Source organism: Rattus norvegicus, chromosome X (assembly GCF_036323735.1).
Source record: "Rattus norvegicus strain BN/NHsdMcwi chromosome X, GRCr8, whole genome shotgun sequence".
In the NCBI taxonomy this organism is placed as follows: Eukaryota; Metazoa; Chordata; class Mammalia; order Rodentia; family Muridae; genus Rattus; species Rattus norvegicus.
This window is the reverse complement of record NC_086039.1, coordinates 63,554,336-63,572,701: the sequence shown is the minus strand read 5'-3', so window position 1 is coordinate 63,572,701 and position 18,366 is coordinate 63,554,336. Positions and strand designations below refer to the sequence as shown.

The 18,366-nt window shown below is 40.5% G+C and overlaps 1 pseudogene; it reads right to left on the bottom strand.

Moving 5' to 3' along the window:
• Positions 1-16,118: 16,118 nt before the first annotated feature.
• Positions 16,119-17,445, bottom strand: Qtrt2-ps1 (queuine tRNA-ribosyltransferase accessory subunit 2, pseudogene 1; annotated as a pseudogene).
• Between the last annotated feature and the right edge of the window lie 921 nt (positions 17,446-18,366).

Below are 18,366 nucleotides of genomic sequence, written 5' to 3'. Positions count from 1 at the left end.
CCAGAGAACGTATTGACATGGACAGACAATAGCAGCTTTGAGTAAGTCCTTACCACTCTAACTCAGTCAGGAAGCCTCAGCCTTTCCAGTCCTTTACTTTCTACTACAAAAGCTTGTGGCCTTCGAAGGTCTTTGGCTAGTTTTGGGGGTTTTGTTAAAAATAAACAACAAAATCAAGCCCTTTTCCCCAGTTTACTAAGGCTTTCTTTTCCCTATTGGTTGTCTTGAAAGAAGAGAGGGAAGTATACTACACTTGAGTTTGAAAAAGAAAATGAAAGTCCTAAGTAGAACGGAAGGTCTCTTAAAGGGGTTATGGATGAATTTGGTATCTATAAATCAACATTAGCTGGTAGAAATGAAAACGTGTACAACCACTCTGGAAATCAATCTGGCAGTTTCTCAGAAAATTGGAAATGGTTCTACCTGAAGACCTAGCTGTACATCTACCTGGGCATATACCCAAAAGATACTCCAGCATACCACAAGGACACTTGCTCAACTATGATCATAGCAGCCTTTCTATGATAGCCAGAGACTAGAAACACCCCAGATGTCCCTCAACCAAAGAATGGACTCAGGAAATATGGTTCATTTATATAACAGAATACTATGGTTCATTTATATAACGGAATACTATTCAGCTATTAAGAAAGAGGACATCATGAACTTTGCAGGCAAAATGGATAGAGCTAGAAAATATCGGTGGTAACCAAAACCCAAAAGGACATGCATGGTATAGATTCACTGATAAGTGGATATTAGCCAAAAAAGTACAGACTACATGATATACCCCACATACCTACAGAAGTTAAATAAGAAGGAAGACACAAGCAAGGATGCTTGAATCACACTTAAAGGGAAAACAAAATAGTCACAGGAGGTAGAGGAACGGAGGGAACTTGGGGGGATGGATGGGGAAGGGAATGGGTAGGCAGGATCAGGTGCAGGGAAAGATGGGAGAGAGGGCCAGAGGACCAGGAAAATAGGTTGAAATCTGCAGCTCCCTGGGGTGGCAGGGGCCGAAGGAGAGAATCTCTAGGAAGTTCCAGAGACCTGAGGTGGGGGAGGCTCCCAGGAGTCAATGCAAACAACCTTAGCTGAGATACCTAAGAGTGGGAACACAGAACCTATAAAGGCAACCTCCTATAGACAGGCAGGACCCCAGTGGAAAGATAGGGACACCAACACATCCACTAAACTTCCAACCCAGAATTTTTCCTGTTTAAAAGAATTGCAGGAATAGAGCAGAGACTGAAAGAAAGACCAACCATTAACTGGCCCAACTCTAGAGCTATCCCATGGGCAAGCACCAATCCCTGATATTAATAATACTCTGTTAAGGGGTTGGGGATTTAGCTCAGTGGTAGAGCGCTTGCCTAGCAAGCGCAAGGCCCTGGGTTTGGTCCCCAGCTCTGAAAAAAAATACTCGTTATGCTTGCAGACAGGAGCCTAGCATAACTCTCTTCTGAATAGCTCTATACCCAGGATTAGACAGAAACAGAAGCAGACACACATAGCCAAATATTAGATGGGGGTAGGACAACTATGGAAGAGTTAGGGGCAGGATCAAAGGCACAGAAATAGATGGGAACTACACAAGAGAATCAACAGAGTCAACCTACCTGGAGCTCTGGGAACTCTCAGAATCTGAACCAGCAACCGAAGAACATACACAGGCTGAAATGATGTCCCCAGGCACATATGAGGCAGACAATCAGCTCAATCTTCATGGCTACCCTGTCTGGCCTCAATGGGAGAGGATGTGTCTTATCTGGCAGAGACTTTCTGTGCCAGAGTCGAGGGATACACAGAGGGGTACCACTCTCTCAGAGGAGAAGGGGAGGGTAGATGGGAGGAAGGGACTAGGTAAAGGAGGAACCAGAAAGGGGAACAACATTTGGGGGAAAAAAAACGGCAACAAAAAATAATCGATGGAATTTTCTGCTGAAACAGGATCTCCCACTAGAAGGGGCTGCAAAGAGAAAAGGCCTGACAGGATCCAAATTTAGTAATGTAGATGATGCAGTTTATATGTGGTACCAACAGAAATGCTCAACTGGTGTCCTTGTTAAAGGCCTGGACCTTCAGGCTGCTGCAGAAAGATTTACACAATGTTTTGGCTGAACAGATTTTAAGGCCAGAACTGGTCGACTTTTTATATTTTGAAATAGATGTGCAATTTTGGGAACCCAAAAGCATGCCCGAAACATGTCTGGGGTTCAGTTTTAGAACACGTTGAGCCATTTTGAAAAAAAAAAGTCTATGATAACTAGAGAGGAAAAACTACATTTAGCCCAAATATACAATGGGAATGAGACTGACTTATTTTGGACATCAATACCAGAAAACACTCAAGCAAGTGGAAAAGATACCTACCTACCAGGGAGGAAAAATCAACCAAGAATGGTTGTCTACCCTTCTGTGTGCAAATGCAGACGGAATTCACAAATTAACATCAGTCATTATTGGAAAAGCAAAGGTACCCAGAACCTTTGCGTGTAAGAGAACACAAGTCCATTATCTATAATACATTAACCTAGTAAAGATGTTTAGTTCATAAGAGAATGGTTTTCGGAATGACTCTTTCAAAATTTTGTTTCTGGGAACCAGAGTTTTCAACTTAGTGATCTAAGATTTCCTGAAGGGGGAGAACATCATGGCAGCATTAATTCTGGATAATTCTCCAGTTCACCCTTCTGCCGGACCCTTAACCAGTGAGGACTGTTAAAGAAGATGTATCTTCTTTACCCCCAATACTTCAATTTTGATGCAGCCAATGGAACAAGGTGTGATCGTGAGCAGCCGACAACGTAATGGATGGGAACAACTTGAAGAGTTTCGTGGTTTGGGGAGAAAGTGAGGATGAACAGAATAAAAGATAAAAGGGAATTTCCAAAATGAAAATCTACAATGGGAGAAGTGAAACTTTTAACTGGCCAAAAAGGAAGCTGTCTGTGATCTTTGAGGGTTATAAGATGGGGATTATAGAGAAATTCTTGAGAAAGGTGCAGAGTTAGAAACCAAGCTGGGTAGTGACAAGGTTTGGTTAAATTGTTGTGATAAAGAAAAAGGTTGTTCCAACCAAACAAAAGACCAAAAGGTGAGATAAGAGAGGAAGCTGTCTTAAGTGGGTGGCTGGAAGGCACAGTGCTGAATTAAATTACCTACCAGAAAAGACAGTTTGGACTAACTTCCTAACTTTGGTGATGCCACACCTTCCTGAGTTTCAAAGATTCCATATCACACTAAAAGAGATGCCACAAAATATAGCCAAGAAAACATTTGATCATAAAATCCATTCAAAAATTGGTAGATTTTTTGCAAAATGATCCTCATAATATTAAGGATACTTCCAATATTCCTTCAATTTCTGGTCCTAGTAATAGACTATGCAAAGATAATTGTAATTATATAATGCAAACTTACTGTTTTAATTGTTTTCCATCAAACACATTAGTTTTCAATTCAATGCCCATTGAAAAATAGTTTGAAAATAATAAATTTGCATGTCTTAAAAAATAAAAGAATGGTGAGCTTATGAGGAGCTGGAGAATGCCAACAGATATGAACATGCTAAGATGGGGGGAGGATGCTCATGAACCAACCCCTAGACAAATAACTGTGGACAGCTAAGGACTGCTGAGAGAGGGGGACTCAGTCTTCCCCAGTAGCTAGGTGTCCCCAATCAGTTATTCAATACCAAGTAGTCAACACGGAAGTAATATACATAAACACCAACAGCACATAGACTCAACAGGTTCTGTTTATATATTTATACACACATACACACACACACACACACACACACACACACACACACACACACACATACACACACACACTTAAAAGAAAGAGACCATGAGTTTGAGAGCAAATTAACAAGGGATAAGTGAGGGGCTAGAGATGGAAGGAAGGGAAAATGGCATAATATACTTTAATTTTTTTAATTTTTCAAAAAATAAAAATAATTTGAATGAGAAAAAATAGTTCCTTTTGCAATTCGTCTATGTTATTGACTGTAATAGTGAGTCCTTTGTTTTCATTGTTGTGGAGAATTTCATTATATGAAGAGACTACACTAGAATTATATCTTTTGGGCATTATTTTGTCTCTATATTTGAAGTGCAAATTGTACTATGAAGATTCTATCTAGTACATGTCTTTTTGTGCAGTATGTTCAAATTTCTTTTTGATACACATGTAAGAATAAAATTGTCGAACCATACCATACATATCTCATTATGTTTATTAGACACTACAGCTATGTACAGACAATGTACCAAAAAACTCCTAATAATTTTCAAATATTTTTGATTAAAATATAATTATATATTTCCCATTTCCCTTTCTCCTCACCATCCCTTTCTCTAACACCTCTCATGTTTCCCCCAACCACTCCAATTTATGGCCCTTTTTCTTTATTATTGTTATATTATTATTATATACATAAAACTTCTTCCAGTGATGAACACCAAATTTGTTATCCAATATAGTCAATAATAATACAAAAACCATGTACACACAAACAATGAAAATGAACTTCTAACAATATTTTTAAGAGGTCAAACTATTTTAGAATTTGTTATCAGTCATCATGTCTTAATAAAAAGAATGGCCACTCTAGTGATCATGAGTGTTAGCTCACTGTGTGTTTGCTTTAGATTCTTCTTTAGATGTATCTTTAGATAATTAGTATGCACTTCTCTGTGTGCTTCTTACCTGTTTGTATATAGTTTATAGAGTCTCTTAAAGGTCATTGTCTTCTTTTTCTCTTAAATTTGTTTCTACTATCTGGAAGAGCCTTTTCTGTATAAAATATATGAGAATCTCTCAGCTGGAAATCACAGTGACTCTTAATGAGGCTTTATGAACAGGCTGCCTCAATATTAATAACATTCAGTTTTTCTCTCTTTATGTTAATATTCCTTTGGCTTGATTAAGAAATCTTTATTTTACCATGATCATAGAAATATTTTCCTAATGTTATACTGTTGTTTCATCTCTCATGTATATTTATACCTCATCTAGAACCGCTTTTCGTGTATGTTATCTGTACTGGTATGGGGGAAAGGTCTAGGTTTGTTTGTTTGTATTTAAACAGACATTTAATCAACTCCAAAGTGTTTACTGTAAATATAATTTTCCTTTTTGTGGTATAATGTTTGTCATAAATAAAATTATCGATACATGTGTTGGTCCTACATTTTTCTATTTGTTTCGTCTGTTCTTACATGAATATAGCTGCCTTAATTGATATAGCTTTGTAATATATATTATATATGGTCATAAAAGTCATGCAGTTTTGTTATTTTTCTTCAGTAATGCTTTGATTATTCTTGGGATTTTCAATTTCCACATATATTGTAGAATCTGCTTCTTTTTTTCATTAATTATCACACACACACACTCACACACACACACAAATTGTGATTATATTATACTCTCAAAAACTAAAATAACTGTAAACAAGATGATTCAGAACATTTTCTTATGTCATCTAACAGTCTCTACTCATAATCCCATGACTGTCTTTAAGATGTCTTTTTATAGTACCTTTATTCATTCAGCATACAGACAGAGATAATTTATTGCCATTGGTTCTTTTTCTTCAAATCCCCATTTTCTATGGCTAAGTCCTCATAATCGTTCCCCTGTCCACATTAACATGTCTACTGCTATCATCCCTTTCAGGTTATTTATAGGCAGCTTCATTAGTAAGATTTTGTGGCTACTTCTGTGTGTGTTTTCAGGGTTGATCACTGGGTCTTAGACAACCAATTTGTGTGTTGTTTTAGGGAAGACTATTCCCCACTCAGTTTTCCTCAGTTGCTTTTAGTTCTTTTTGCAGGGTTATAGCCTCATGGGCTTTGTCTGTCCATGTTAGCATGTCTGGTGTTGTGTTGTTGTCCCTGAAAACACACATAAAAGTAACATCATGAATATTGAACTGGTTATACTCCAAAGTGTGTGTGTGTGTGTGTGTGTGTGTATGTGTGTGTGTGTGTGTAAACAATTTATAATAAAAAACAGACCACCAATTAGAAAGAGAATAAAATGTGGTATATAGGAAGGTTTGGAGGGAGGAAAGGAAAGGGAGAAAATTGTGATTATATTATACTCTCAAAAACTAAAATAACTGTAAAGATGATTCAGAACATTTTCTTATGTCATCTAACAGTCTCTACTCATAACTCATGACTCTACTCATGACTATCTTTAAGATGTCTTTTTATAGTACCTTTATTCATTCAGCATACAGACAAAGATAACTTATTGCCATTGATTCTTTTTCCTCAATATTCTTTTCTTACAAAACCCCGTTTTCTATGGCTAAGTCCTCATAATCGTTCCCCTGTCCACATTAACATGTCTACTGCTGTCATCCCTTTCAGGTTATTTATAGGCAGCTTCATTAGTAAGATTTTGTGGCTACATTCTGACGTTTCTAAGATACACATTCTCATAGCAAACTCTGTATTCCTCTCGCTCTTACAAATGCTTTTATAAAATTTATCATATACAGTGTTCTGCCTGTATATATGTCTATCTGCCAGAAGACAGCTCCAAGATCCCACTACAGATGGTTGTGAGCCACCATGTGGCTACTGGGAATTGAACTCAGGACCTCTGGAAGAGCAGTCAGTGCTTTTAACCACTGAACCATCTGGCTCTCACAATATTTACAGGTAACTAAAGAGTACTAATAGAGAGGGAAATAGCCTTCCCTAGGGAAGGTCACACCAGTTGGTTATCCAATACCAAATGGTCAGCTCTGAAAGCATACATACATACATACGTACATACATACATACATACAAGTAACATTACACAGACAGAGCAGGTTCCCAAATAGTATGTATTTGGGAATATTCATTGCATTTAACATATATACATAATTATATGTATATAATTAAAGAAAAAGAGGCCATGAATTTGAAAGAGAACAAGATGGAAGGTTACATAGGAGGGTTTATAAGGAGGAACTGGAAGGCAAAATGACGTAATTATGATGCCCTCTTAAAAAACTAAAAAGAGTTAAAAGGAAGAATACAAACAACAGCAACAACAAACTTTTGTAATGCTCATTTGTTTCCTAGACATACCAACTCATTAGTACTATAGAATGACTCTCCTCCCTCTGTGTGTGTGTGTGTGTGTGTGTGTGTGTGTGTGTGTGTGTGTCTGTCTGTCTGTCTGTGCCTGTGCCTGTGCCTGAGTGTGATTTCAGTACTGACCACTTGGGTTTGGATAACAATTTAGAGGTCTCATCCCTGGGGAAAGCTAATTATCCCTCTGTCAGCAGGCATTAATTGCCTATAGCTTTTTCTTGAAGTGTGAGTCCCCATGAGCTTTCACCCTTGCACAGTAGAATTTAAATGGTGTTATCATTGTCCAAGCCTTTGTGAAGCAACCACCTTGTTGAGATTTCATGAGAGAATATTTCCTGTCGTGTCTAGAGGACATAATCTGGCAGAAGACTTCCTGTCCCTCTGCCTCCTACAGTGCAGCCACCTCCCCCACACCACACCCACACACACTCCACAATGCTCCCCAGACCGCACACAGGGCTTGTACATACTTGTCAACTGAGGCTTAGCATACCAAGGTCAGTTGTTCTCTGAAATATGATCCTTTGTGGTCCTCTCAAATGTTCTTCATTTCTTACAAAAACAAGCTTTTTTAATAAGGTGAGAGTCACACCCATGTGAGGATAGAAGGATAAGCATTTAGAATGCATTTAAGTTTAGGAAATTGGCAGAAGTATGTTCTCATCTACGAACAATCTCACTAGCGAAGAGTGACTGGGTTTCCAGAACCAGGAATGATTTCCTTCCTGTTGAGCAGGCCTTCCTTAAATTCCAGGAGACAGCTGTTGGATATCACTTAGATACATCGTGGTGCCCTTAGTGATATCGTGCAGTGTTTGTCATTGCTGTGACTCATAGGCATCAAAACTGAGTGGAACTATTAAATGCCTTCTGAAGTGGAAACTTAAGGGTTCTTTGGAAAGTCATTCCTGTTGGATGGTGTTTTGCTGGGACAAACACATGAAGGAATGCTTTCCTGAAGTGGGCTCAGGTGAAAGGCTAAGGCAGACTCGTGAAGGAATGTTTCACTGAAGCAGACACAGGAGAGAGGAGGTTTTGCTAAAGCAATCACGTGAAAGGACATTTGATGAAAGATTCTTTACTAAATTTAAGCACACATGTATTGGTCCACCTAACATTACGCACTTGAGCTGCATTTGCCAGGACTCTCAGACTCAAGCTGATTGGATGCAGGTGCTAAGGTGAGAGTCATGCAGAGGCAAGGCACATGGAGGGCACGTGATGTTTCGAGGGTATAAATAGGACTCAAAGAAGTGACAAAGACAGAGCTTAGCTCACTGGTACAGCTAGCTGTGCAATGCTTGTGGGTCTCGCATTTTCACTGATCTTCACTTCCCTGAGAGAACAGCTGAAGAACAGCTGAGAACTTCTCCTTGTCCCTCCTGTTGATTCTACCGGACTGGACTGCTGGTGTGTCCAGGAAGTGTTTCTGAGTGGATCGAGCTGCCATTGCCGACCTGTGAACTGAACTGCTAATTTCCAGACAGCACAGATGAGAATCGCTCCAAAGAACCTTTCTAAACAGGCCCACTTCCCCCATATCGTTTTTTTCTCCACTACCTCTGTGGGTGGCAGGCTACAAGGGAGGCTAAAGTGTTTAAGAAACATCATTTAAAATAAGGTTTTTAAAAAATTAAAGTTACAGCCTTCATCCCTTAGCAACTTGCACAGCACGGTCCTATAATCCCGAAGGAGTAGGCCTCCGGGTCAAATCCAGCTCAAATCCATTGAGGCCTGTGTCTACAGTCTGTGGTGTCCTCAGCAATAAGATTCCATCTTCAACTCCTAGGAAGCAACCAAGGGAAACAGCAATAGCTTATGTTGATTTTAGAGTATCCTGGACTCTTATGACCAACAACTCAAAAGGAGGCTTTCCATGTCTGGCTCTGGGGATTCTTTTTATAGTTTATGGTGCATATATATGCATACATGTGTGTATCTGTACTTCTATGTATGTATAATTAAATATACACTCATGTGTATTTATGTAATTTTAGGTGTATATGAAATAATAAAATTCACTATTATTATTATTATTGCAGACAGTGTTATTCATGTCCCGCTGTCCCCTCTCCTTCTGTATTGTCCTCCCCAATCCAAATTAAATTTTTTTCTCATTTGTCCCTTCATACAACCCGTTCCCTGTAATTCCTCTCTCTAGAGCTCTCTCCACACTCTTGGTTTCTTTTTACTTTCCTGGTTTCTGCATTTACTCCAAAGTATTTGCTCATATCTGAAGGTTTGGAGTGAAGAAACAGAGAAATATGTGTGGTGGTTTTCTTTTCTGTTTCTAGGGTACCTCATTCAATTTAATAATTTCTATTAATATCCACATACCTGCAAATTTTTATTTATTGTTTTTCCTTGAAGCTTAGTAGTATTCTGTAGTATACATGGGCCACATTTTCATTTCCCATTCATTGCTTGAAGAACATTTAAACTACTTCCATTTACTAGTTCTTGTGAGTGCACAGCAACAACAAACAGCCGAGCAAGTATCTGTAGAGTGGGAAGTCCTTTAGGCATATGCCAAGGAATGGTATAGCTGGGTCATATAATACATTTATTTTAGCTTTTAGAGAATTCTCTTCACTGAATTCCAGAGGGCCAGTACCAATTTACAATCCCACTAGCAATGAATGAGGGTTCCCCTTTCCCATCATCCTCACCAGCATTTGTTGTAAGTTCTTTTCTTTTTTTATTGGATAGTTTATTTATTTACATTTCAAATGTTATCCCCTTTCCGGGTCTTCCCTCTGAAACCCTCCATCCCACCCTCCCTCCCCCTTCTTCTATGAGGATACTCACCCACACACCCACCTACTCCTTCCCAACGCCTCACCCAATTATCTAATATATACAAAGAACTCAAGAGGTGAGACTCCAGAGAACCAAATAACCCTATTAAAAAATGGGGTTCAGAGCTAAACAAAGAATTCACAGCTGAGGAATGCCGAATGGCTGAGAAGCACCTAAAGAAATGTTCAACATCTTTAGTCATAAGGGAAATGCAAATCAAAACAACCCTGAGAATCCACCTCACACCAGTGAGAATGGCTAAGATCAAAAACTCAGGTGACAGCAGATGCTGGCAGGGATGTGGAGAAAGAGGAACACTCCTCCATTGTTAGTGGGATTGCAAGCTGGTGAGTTCTTAATCTTAACATTTCTGACTGGAGTAAGATAGAGTCTCCAAGTTGTTTTAATTTGCATTTCCCTAATTGCTAATGTTGACGAACAATTTTAAAGTTATTTCTTAGCCATATTTCTTTTGAGAACTCTCTGTTCAAATCCATACGCTATTTTTAATTGGGTAAAGCTGTCAAAAATTCCCTCCCCACAGAGTGGGGTTCCTCATCACTCAATTGACTGTTGCCTTAGCTGTACAGGAAATTTCCAGCTTTATAGGCTTTTACTTGTCAATTGTTGGACTTGACAACAATTGGGCAAATGAAGTTCTTTTCAGAAAGCACTTTCCTATTGTAGCCGGACTGTTGGCTACTTTATAGGTTCTTATTTCTACCACCCTTCTCCACCCTTATCCTTTCTAATTCCCCCAACACTAGGTAGGAGAGGAAGAAGGCTAGAGGGAAAAGGAGGAGTCAATATCATTAGACTACTTCCTGCTGATTAGGGGAATCAAGTTCTTTGGGGAAATTTTGAGCTTCATCATCAGGATATCTCCAACCAGCAAATAACAAACAGCAAGCAGAAGCATCAAGAAGAAAAGCAGCAGCAGCAGCAAGAGGAGCAGCAGCAGGAGGAGCAGCAGCAGGAGGAGCAGCAGCAGGAGGAGGAGGAGCAGCAGGAGGAGGAGCAGCAGCAGCAGCAGAAGGAGGAGCAGCAGCAGCAGAAGGAGGAGGAGCAGCAGCAGAAGGAGGAGGAGCAGAGCAGGAGGAGGAGCAGCAGCAACAGCAGCAGCAGCAGCAGCAGAAGGAGGAGGAGCAGAGCAGGAGGAGGAGCAGCAGCAACAGCAGCAGGAGGAGGAGCAGCAGCAGGAGGAGGAGGAGAAGGAGGAGGAGGAGGAGGAGGAGGAGGAGGAGGAGGAGGAGGAGGAGGAGGAGGAGGAGGAGTGACCACAGCCTCTCAGGACTCTAGTATTTTTTTATACCCTCTCAAATGTCCCTAGAATCCCAATGTCATACACGTGCAGAACCTATATGCAGCTGGCAAAATCACACCCCTGCCAGAGCACAAGGCAAATCATCATCTGGTGCAGTAGACACGCTGAAGCAGCCGCATATTCCACACCTAGGATTAAAACAAAAACATATATATATCCCCATAACATGTCTATGATATTAAAGAAACCAAAATTCTCATTACATCGTTCACCTGAACATTGTAGGATGCTGCCCATGTTTTCTTCTAGTACGTTCAGCGTTTTAGGTTTCACACCAAGTTACTTAATCCCGATCCATTTGAAGTTGATTTGGTGGGGTGGGGGTCTGATAGGTAGGAGTCTAATTTAACTTTTCTACATATGGACACCCAGTCTTCCAACTCGATTTGTCGAAGATGCTATCTTTTTTTTCTGATATATGTTGTTGAAATCTTTGTCAAATATAAAATGCCTACTATTATATGTACTCATGTTTTGAGACTTCTATTTTGTTCCGTTGGTCTACATATCTATGTGCCTGTACAATGCAGGGCTTTTTATAACTCTAGGTATGCAATATTTCTTAAAAATCTGGTTTTGTAATCTGCCCATCACTTTTTAAGTTTGGTTGGTTAGTTTAGGTTTGGGTTTGGGGGAAAGGGTTTGGAGGTTTTGCTCAGAATTTCTTTGACTATCTGAATTCCTTTGGGGTTCCATGTATATTTTAGATTTTTTCTATTTCTGTGGAGAATGTTGCTGGTTTTAAAAATCCTTTTATTTTATTAAAATGTATTTCATACAACATATTTTATATTCTTTCCTCTCTCACAACTCTTCCCAGATTCTTCCCACCTCCCTACCCACCAAACTTCATGTTTTTTTCTCTTTCTCTCAAAAATGGGGGGGGGACAAGAAATAGAAATCAAAACAAATGTTCTTAGATGAGAACATACTTCTGCCACTTTCCTAAACTTTTAGACATAAATAAAACTCATAAATTTATATAGATTTTTAGATAATTACTAACAATCCTTCAATAATAGGTTTTGTCTTGACCAAGAATAAAACATATAAAAAAGAATAAAATACATTCAACATGGATCATTGAGAACAGAAACTGTCTCTATGTCTGCATTCTATGAATCCCTTGCATTCATTGAGAAGTTATACCACAAAAAGGAAAAACAGCGTTGGATTCCCAACACATAAAAATACAGTTACTACATAATTACTATATACAATGTTCAGTAATGTCCACTATAAATTGAAAACCAATAAAGTATAAGAAATGCATTTCTTTGATAAAAGCTGCATAGTATTGGTACAGAGACAGGCAGATAGACCAGTGGGATAGAACTGAGGACCCAGAAATGAACCTATACACCTATGGTCACTTGATTTTTGACAAAGGAGCCAAAACCATCCAATGGAAAAAAGATAGCATTTTCAGAAAATGGTGCTGGTTCAACTGGAGGTCAACATGTAGAAGAATGCAGATCGATCCATGCTTATCACCCTGTACAAAGCTTAAGTCCAAGTGGATCAAGGACCTCCACATCACAGCAGATATACTCAAATTAATAGAAGAAAAAGTGGGGAAGAATCTCGAACACATGGGCTCTGGAGAAAATTTCCTGAACAAAACACCAATGGCTTATGCTCTAAGATCAAGAATCGACAAATGGGATCTCATAAAACTGCAAAGCTTCTGTAAGGCAAAGGACACTGTTGTTAGGACAAAACAACAACCAACAGATTGGGAAAAGATCTTTACCAATCCTACAACTGATAGAGGGCTTATATCCAAAATATACAAAGAACTCAAGAAGTTAGACCGCAGGGAGACAAATAACCCTATTAAAAAATGGAGTTCAGAGCTAAACAAAGAATTCAGAGCTGAGGAATGCCGAATGGCTGAGAAACACCTAAAGAAATGTTCAACATCTTTAGTCATAAGGGAAATGCAAATCAAAACAACCCTGAGATTTCACCTCACACCAGTGAGAATGGCTAAGATCAAAAACTCACTTCTTCTAGGGTATAGCTTGCCTCCTTATGTTGGGCTTTACCATTTATTATCCTTTGTAGTGCTGGACTTGTAGAAAGATATTGTGTAAATTTGGTTTTGTCATGGAATATCTTGGTTTCTCCATCAATGTTAATTGAGAGTTTTGCTGGATACAGTAACCTGGGCTGGCATTTGTGTTCTCTTAGGGTCTGTATGACATCAGTCCAGGATCTTCTGGCCTTCATAGTTTCTGGCGAGAAGTCTGGTGTGATTCTGATAGGTCTCCCTTTATATGTTACTTGACCTTTTTCCCTTACTGCTTTTAATATTCTTTCTTTATTTTGTGCGTTTGGTGTTTTGACAATTATGTGACGGGAGGTGTTTCTTTTCTGGTCCAATCTATTTGGAGTTCTGTAGGCTTCTTGTATGTCTATGGGTATCTCCTTTTTTAGGTTAGGGAAGTTTTCTTCAAAAACTCAGGTGACAACAAATGCTGGCGAGGATGTGGAGAAAGAGGAACATTCCTCCATTGTTGGTGGGATTGCAGACTGGTACAACCATTCTGGAAATCAGTCTGGAGGATCCTCAGAAAATTGGACATTGAACTACCTGAGGACCCAGCTCTACCTCTCCTTGGCATATACCCAAAAGATGCCCCAACATATAAAAAAGACACATGCTCCACTATGTTCATAGCAGCCTTATTTATAATAGCCAGAAGCTGGAAAGAACCCAGATGTCCTTCAACAGAGGAATGGATACAGAAAATGTGGTACATCTACACAATGGAATATTACTCAGCTATCAAAAACAATGACTTTATGAAATTCATAGGCAAATGGAAGGAACTGGAAAATATCATCCTGAGTGAGGTAACCCAATCACAGAAAAACACACATGGTATGCATTCATTGATAAGTAGCTATTAGCTCAAATGCTTGAATTGCCCTAGATGCACAGAACACATGAAACTCAAGAGGGATGACCAAAATGTGAATGCTTCACTCCTTCTTTAAAAGGGGAATAAGAATACCTTTGGCAGGGAATAGGGAGGCAAAGATTAAAACAGACACAGAAGGAACACCCATTCAGAGTCTGCCCCACATGTGGCCCATACTTATACAGCCCCCCAATTAGATAAGATGGATGAAGCAAAGAAATGCAGGCTGACAGGAACTGGATGTAGATCTCTCCTGAGAGACACAGCCAGAATACAGCAAATACAGAGGCAAATGCCAGCAGCAAACCACTGAACTGAGAATAGGACCCGCGTTGAAGGAATCAGAGAAAGAACTGGAAGAGCTTGAAGGGGCTTGAGACCCCATATGAACAACAATGCCAAGCAACCAGAGCTTCCAGGGACTAAGCCACTACCTAAAGACTATACATGGACTGACCCTGGTCTCCAACCTCATAGGTAGCAATGAATATCCTAGTAAGAGCACCAGTGGAAGGGGAAGCCCTTGGTCCTGCCAAGACTGAACACCCAGTGAACGTGACTGTTGGGGGGAGGGCGGTAATGGGGGGAGGATGGGGAGGGGAACACCAATATAGAAGGGGAGGGGGAGGGGGATATTGGCTCAGAGACCGGGAAAGGGAATAACAATCGAAATGTAAGTAAGAAATACTCAAGTTAATAAAGATAACAAAAAAAAAAGAAAAAAAGAAGAAATGAATTTCTTATACCTACAAAAATGAGTCTTAAATTGTATTATTTTTATAAAAAGTATATGTATATACATATATGTTTTGTGTACTCCTTAAAAAATAATAAATTCCGAATGATCCACACACAAAAAAAAAAATCCCTATTATGCCACCAACAAAATTACTGTTACAGAGAACCCAGGACGGACAACCAGACTCAGGGTCTGCAGAATGTCAATTCACTCACCAACCACTTCAAACCGTGGCTGCATAAAAAACAACCAACCAACCAACCAAAAAAAGAAAAAAAAAAGAAAGGAAGGAAGGAAGGAAGGAAGGAAGGAAGGAAGGAAGGGAGGGAGGGAGGGAACGGAAGGGGAAAAGGGGTGAGGCTGACAGTAGATAAGGATGAACAGTATGATGGAGACGCTGAACATTTTGCTTCCACCTGCTATGCCTGTCCCTGCTTACTCATCAGGGAACAGGCACAGAAGTCAGGATTTGCCTGAGCTTACAGCTGAGAGGACTGGAAACTGATCTGCTGTCATGCCAGGATTCTAGCCACATAAACACACAGCAAAGGAATCTCCCCCAAGTAACAGACTTAGTCATTGCACATTTAGACAGTCTATGAGCCTAGAGCAGGTCATGCGGGATCTGCACCAGACAAAGCAGCCAGGCAATATTTGGTTCCTAACAGGCAAGTATGGTGGCTTTCAGAAGACAAGTCACGAGACTTGTAGCCAAAAGAAGTCAAAGGATCACCAAAGCATGATTTGAGTCCAATAGTCCTCGGAGAGATGAGCATGGTTAAGGCAGGAGAGCCCTTCTGAGTGACTGTCCTGCTGTGGTAGCCCTAAAGGCAAAGGTATGCCCCAAAGCCCCTGAAAGCATGAGGAGAAACAAACAAAAACCTGTGGAATCACTTGTAGACTTCTTCTCCAGGAAATAGTTGTGCCTCCAGCTATGACAGTCATCACTACTTGGGCCTCATCCATCTCAGTGGTTCCTAGAACCTCAAATCCTTTCTAATATTTTTGTCTTCAACTAAAGGAATTTACCCACTAATAGAATAAACCTAGAAAAATTTAAAGTCACAGTTCTGATCAATCCAGTTCATGAAATCTGCAGAAGGCCTTCCTCCACACTCCTGTGGGGCAGATGCTCTTCAGTCCGACCATAACCGCTGAAAGCTCAGATCTCTGCCACTTCACGGTTTCCAGAGACGAGACAGGTTTGTATTTTCCAGTTCTCAAGATATCTCTCTGCAGATGAATTCCTTCAGCTATGCCAGAGCATCACTCTTTAGTGCCTCTCGGACGAAGCACAAAAACCCGAAGTAGTGCTCAAAGTTGTGCATCATGAGCAGGATACCAGTCAGGAGCTCGCTGATCACCAGCAGATGGTGGATGTAGGCACGAGTGTGGTTCTTACAGCAAGTAACAGAAGCACCCTCTTACAAGTGGGTGAAAGTCTTCCTGGTACCTTTTCTCCTTCAGACTGATTTCAAATGATTATCTTCTCCTGCTTCCATTTTCTTTATTTGATCCAAGCATTTTATTTCTTCTTGGATTCTATTTTGTTGCAAAAATGTCTCCTCAGGATTCAGCTGGCAATGGAAGGTGAAAGTCAGGGCACAGCCCAGCTCGGTCACTTGATATGGGAAAATCTCTCAAACAAGTTTACTCCTCTTTCAATACACTAAAGCACCTCATCTGGCCGGCTGACACTGCAGATGAGCCTTGGTTTGTCCTCTGGCAGCTCCGCAGTGACTGATGACAGCAAGTGCAGCCTGATTTCTGTGACTGCTGGATTCCATTGAAAGTCGTCCAGAAGGAAGCCCCCCACAGGCCTCTTGGCTGTCTCTCATGCCGACCTCAACCTCTCTTCCTTCACATCTCTGCCTTCAATCACTCCAATGATCCTACTTTTCTGAAGGACCTCAGACTCTTCCTGTAGTCGCAAACAGCTGTCCAGGAGCAGAAACGACTGGTCCACAGACTTCCTGGTCCTTTTTATGGAAGTTGCTTCTGCACAAGATGCCTCCCCATCCGAGAGGCACTGGAACCAATCAGGCTGCACGGCCTCCTGGATTGCCATGGACTTGGAAACCGTCAGTTCCATTCAATCTCCAAAATCCTACACAGACACAGACTTAATAGTTATGTAACCAGCTGGGCCGGGGCTGACTGGCTCACGCAGGAAACAGTAGAAGAGCGATTCTGGCATGCTTATAAAGCTTCCAATTCCTTTCTTATGTTCTGCCAAGACTTCATGATGCTCTGCTCTGTATGATTAGCTTCAGCACTCACAGGGATGACAGGGTAAGGTGGGACTCCACGAATAGTATGCGGTGTCTGATGTGTCGGGTGTGGGGCAGAGCCAGCCCTAGTGTAGAGCAGACAGCATGACGCAGGAGGAGTTGAGAGTTCTACATCTTCATCTGAAGGAAGCCAGGAACAGACTGAGCACCCTAAGGCAGCTAGGAGGGTGCAGTCCCCTGCTTTACCCAGGTTTTGAAGTTTTCTTAGAGGACAGCCATTACCGACTTTGATGAGACTCAGCTTCATCATTAGGGATTCATCTGGGTTAGGTTCACAGGTTTTAGTAGTCCATTAGCATCAAGGGAGGAACATGGCAGCATCCAGGCAGGCATGGTATAGGCAGAGCTCTGAGTTTACAGCTTCATCTGAAGGATGCTAGCAGAATATTCTCAACATGGCTTTTCAAAAGGCCTTTAATGTTCATTTGTCTTACCTCATATTCCCTCATTTTCCTTGCCTTCCCCATTTAATCATCTACTCTTGTTTTCCCTTTATGTCTTTATAGCACTGTACTCTATTTCCCTCTTCCCTGAAAGAACTGCTCCTCCCCTTGGTCCCTTACTAGTTATTTAGTCTCTGTGATTATTTGGATTGAAACACATATCTAAAGCTTAACAAATATTCACATATAAGAGAAAACATACAATATTTATATTTTTGAGTCTAGATTACCTCATTCAGGATGACTGTTTCCAGCTACATCTATTTCCTTACAAATTTCATAATTTAATTTTTCTTAGCAGTTCAATATTAAATGGACCACAATTTCATTATTCATTTATCAGCTGGTGTGCAGCTAGGCTTGTTTTTGTTTTTTTCTGGCCATTATGGATGGAGCACCAGTGAATGTGGATGATCAAGTGTCTTCATAATAAGAGTCCTCTAGGTGTATGTTAATGTGATGGTTTGCATATGCTTGGCCCAGGGAGTGGCACTATTAAAGGTATGGCCTTGTTGGAGGAAGTGTGTCACTGTGGGGGTGGGCTTGGAGACCCTCCTCCTAGCTGCCTTAGGGTGCTCAGTCTGTTCCTGGCTTCCTTCAGATGAAGATGTAGAACTCTCAACTCCTCCTGCATCATGCCTGCCTGGATGCTGCCATGTTCCCGCCTTGATAATAATGGACTGAACCTCTGAACCTGTAAGCCAGCCCCAACTAAATGCTGTCCTTTATAAAAC